Raw genomic sequence first — 4927 nt, forward strand, 5'->3', positions numbered from 1 at the left:
CACAAAACACTGATAAAAATCTTACCAAATCTGCCAGTGACGATTTAAGCAAGTACAGCCATCAAGCACCCATGCCTCTCCTCTGGCAGAAATTTCCATTCCCGTTGCAGAAGGGAACATGTGTTTGTGCTTTGGGTGCTGTAACCCCTCACCCCAAGGAAGGGGAGCAGGGAAGAGCTGGAGGTATTACTAACTGGGAGAGCCACTGCTAGATTCGACAGAGCATCTCTTTTGGATTCCCTTTTTGGCCACTACTTGATCTTTCTTACCACAAAACGTTTACTTATTTTAAAAGATTATTTTAAAAACCCCAACAAACTAAAACAACGAGTAGAACAGACCTGGCAGGTGTTTTATTACAGTAGCACCATCCTGAAATTACATCTACTTATTTTTATTCAAATTGACAACATTTCAACTTGAGTGTTCCTTAATGACATAAAGGGAACTCTTCTTTTTTCCTCTTTGAAGTTACATCATTGTAGATGTTGATTGTTTAATTGTCCTTCCAATCATGCACTTAACTTCCCACTTAGCCCCATGCAGGACATGACTTGAAGACATTAACAATCGTCACTAATGTGGATTGCCTTAGGATGTTTAAGTTTATTTGTAATGGAGGCAAACACTCAGTGTTTGGATGAATTCTATAAAAGCTGAACATTTTCTGCCCTAGGCAAAGTTTTCAGAAAGAGTTCATATGGTTTTTCTGGTTGTAATCAGAGCATTCAAATTATGCATAATTTGGTTTTCATGGTTTCAGTGTTGGATCACATAAAGTCAAGTATAATTACTACCAAAAATAAATTTCTGTATGCACCTTGGGATATTCACCATGGACTTACGACACACGAGTAAGAGATTCACAGCTACTAGGAAATTATTTAAGGCCGTTTTATTGTTTTCCTCAAATGCAAGTGAAATTGCAACGGTTAATCACAGGAATTGAAATAAATCATCATGAAGTCTTAGTGTTATTATAAACTTAAAGTAATATCAATTGCTATACCCAATGGGCAGAAGAAAAGGAGGGTGAGAAACCTTTGCATTTAGAGTCATTTCCATGAAAAATATTCCATGATATTGGATGAGATTCCTGTTGACACACACAAAGGGAAGAAGTGAAAAGGGCCTTCTGCATCCAATAGGGAGCTTTTGTGGGACTCCAGTAACTTCCCGACAGGTGCCCGAGGCAAAACCTTCTATTGCTTATTGCAAGCTATTTCGTGTATGCAAGCAGTCTCCACAAACATGTCCTGCTCCACTTTTGTTTTTTAAGCAGGATGGGTCTCACTGGTTCATCTCTCTCCAGCTGTGGCTTTAGAAACAGTTTTGTTAGCGTTAAGATTTTTTTTTTTTAAACGGATTAAATTGGGGAACCTGTATTAGGGAGTGATAATCTTGAGAGGATGAACTCTTCATTTCCTTCTCCCAGAGAGTCCTAAATGTCTTCTTTCACTAGAAATAAAATGGAACTAGGAAGGTTTAGGAATAAATAGACAAGACATTAATTCTGCCAATACTCCTACAGGGCCATTTACTGATAGGAAAGTGGAGAGATGGGCCACTGATTTCTATCTCGCTCTATCAGAACTGAGATGTGTCAGAGCATAAGCAAGGTTGTTCTGCTTTGCTTCTGCTTTTTGCTGCTGAACTACCTAAATCACTTTATTTACCCATGAAAAGTAGAAAATCCGAAACGAGTACTAGACACAGATTTGGATTACCTGGTGATCCAGGAGTACATGGGGAGACTCTTAATTCCCAGTGTGGCCTTAATGGACATAATTATTTAGCAGATGTAACTGTTCACTCCTCTGGACCTTCTGACATAAATCCTGCAGATTTAACTATACATAACTACATACACCTATATGTAATTGTCTCTTGTAGTGGCTTGAGACTCCTTTGAAAACTGACTAAAAACCCTGAAGTTAATCAAACTGTTACAAGTTACTAATGTTATAAAAAATGTTCTAAATTTAACTCAGAACAGAAAATACAGTATCTTAATTTGGTTTTGCTTAATTTAGCAATAGGTAAATTACTTTTAGTAATCTGCTAAAACCAGCCTGATTTGAGGTTGACCTTTTCTGGAGGTAGGTTACTTGAAAGCAGTGCCTGATTTCAATGTGTTAATGATATGTAAAAAAATCATACTTAGACAGCTTCTGGGTGTGTCTTTTGCCTGAAGTGAACGCATATTTTAAACAACAGATGTTTGGACTTGAATCTGTAAACCCGTGTTTATCTGATTTAAAATAATCAGGGACTGAAAAAGACACCATTAGAGTCAACCCGTAACATCCCAATGAAGGGTCTACAGTTCACTATGCAACCTCCTTTCCTCCACTCCCAACTCACCCGGACTACTATGCTCAGTAGTCTGGTGGAGGAAACTAATCTTGTAAACCAGAGAGCTTGAGGGTCTAGTTTTACAAGAACTTTTCTCTGCAGCCATGCTTCCCCCTCCTCAACATCATCCCTTCAGGCTGACCTATGTTCAGGCTGCCATGGAAAGGGCCTGTCTTTGCGCAATCACCATGAATAAGCCCTCTTCCTTGTGTAGCTACATAGAAAACTGGAGAAGGGAATTATTCCAACTCAGAACTAAAGGGGGTGCGTGTTATTATTTTTGATGGGGTTTCAGTCAAATCAGTCCCTTAATCCTGTTGAATATGTATGATGCCAAACAAGGGTCAGCAGAAATCCCTTGCTACATGTGGAGATAACAGGGTAGAGGAACGTGAGACCTCTCATTTTGATATAAGCTTACGTAGGGCAGATATAGTCCAGCCAGACCTGTGAAGGAGATATTTGTATTTGCTTACGTACAATCATGGTGCACTCTTAGCCTAAAACTAATGATGAAAAGACCCCTGGGACTGGGGGCTGCCAGCTCTTGCAGCATTCGCATCAGGTGCAGAATTGGTCCCTGAGAGTTCTGAAGAAAGCAAATCTCCCTGTGGGAAGACCTTCTGTCATGGGCTCTGAAGTACAGCATATAAGCATTTTAGAATCCATAATATCTTCAGTTTATTGAGTATCCTGAGAAAAGAAGCTGCAACGACAAATGGATTAATTTTCTGAATTGATTTACCTTGCTTAATTTAAAACAGCTTCATATATTGGCACTAAATATGCATTAGGTTTTTCTAAGGGCGCAGTATTCCATGACTGCGTGAGTGGTTTTCAAACATACAAACCGGAAGTTCTTGCCCTTTTCAACTTTTTCATCTTTTTTTTTCTGCTTTTCTCAGATTCTCTCTTGTTCCATAGTTCACATATGCACCGTGTATATTGTTGACTGCTATGATAAAATAAGTTCAAAATGCTTTGTTTCTACTTTTTCATTCTCTTGGATGTTAAAACTGACAGCTCAAGGACTGTTGCCACTTACCAGTGAATCACTGCCCTTGCCGACACTCAAGATAAGACAAGCTCACTTTTCCCAAATAAGAGGCCCTTTGCTGTGCACTCTGGGAACTGTAGTACAAGGCTTAGTTACTTTAAATCCATTTTAATTTTAGTAAGGTGCTCAATAATTCTCTGGAGCAACATAAACATGAAGGTCTTCGTCTTGAATTTTTGATTACTTTGCAGAAGTAGCAAGTACTAAATATGAATACAACACGTTAAAGTGTCTCTATCTTAGTATAATGGTGGGAAACGACTGGACAGCTAGAACAAATGCTGGTACGTTTGAAACAGAAGGAGACTTTCCCACTGACTTCAGTGGGAACAGGCACAGGCTACTGATAGATAGTTTTGAAAATCTGAATTTGGCACTGTCCTACTGGATATTTAGAACAGCTCAGTGTTTCACAGGCTTTGTTAATCTAATGTCAACCTAACATTTTTGAAAGGAAAAAGGCGTCTGCAAAGAAAGTGAACAACTACAACACACCAAATCTGTCAAGATAGTTTTCATTTACAACAAATAAATGAGAGTAACTTGTAAATATATACTAATTAATTTTTATTCTGTATTTTGTTTGTTTGCTTGCTTGCTCTTACGCTTAGGAAAAAAGTGTGCTCCTGCAGTGTTTGTTTGTTTTCCTGCAGTAATTTCCTTAAGGAACACCAGTGGTCAATGGAGCACAAGCTGACAAAACACCACACAGCTCTGCACACCCTATGCACCTGGAACAGTCGTGTTGACAGTGGCACGTGACTGTTTGTAGTTACTCAGGACTTGCCTGCTTGGCTTGCAAATTCACGATTCCTGACTTAAAATACAACGCAGTTTTGTTTCTTTAATTTAACCTGTGTCCGGAGATACACACGGGAACGATAAAAACAGGAACAAAGTTTCAGCCTTACAAATCTTAATATCGGACCTGTCAGGCTTTTGAGGCTCCAGGTCCCCAGCGTCTAAGCTGCCTACAATCTTTGTGGTGAAACGTATAGATATAAAGGTGGGAGAGAAAGCACAACAACCGTGAGCAGCCTGACGTCTGCTGCTGCCGAGTAGGGGTGTGTGAAGCCTAAGATAATTGAATCCATCGCAGGGTCCGGGCTCACATATGGAACTCGAACAATAGGTTTTTACTTAAATTACATAGATTACCTCAGAGATGTGGAATCTGTACGCCCTGCCCACTTCCCTGAACCTCTGGAGCTGGGATCCTGTGGGGAACATAATGGGCTTAATTACGGTGTCTGGACTAGCCGCGCAGGACCCGGAAGGCAGGAGTTAACCTCACCTCACCTTTTACATGCCAGTGACCCCAGGCTTGGCTGGGAACCTGTTGGAGCCTCCGGAGCAGCTTCTGGATTGCCCCGACTTGTGCTAACCAGCACAACGGCAAAGGGAAATCCCGCACGGGCAGGGCCTGGGCACCCTTGCCATCACGCCTTGGTGGTGGGCGACGCTCAGGGCACTCACTCAGGGCCCGCTGCCCGCTCACCCCCGCTCCTGGAGAGG

This window comes from Pygoscelis adeliae, unplaced genomic scaffold, assembly GCF_000699105.1.
Source record: "Pygoscelis adeliae isolate BGI_AS28 unplaced genomic scaffold, ASM69910v1 Scaffold113, whole genome shotgun sequence".
In the NCBI taxonomy this organism is placed as follows: Eukaryota; Metazoa; Chordata; class Aves; order Sphenisciformes; family Spheniscidae; genus Pygoscelis; species Pygoscelis adeliae.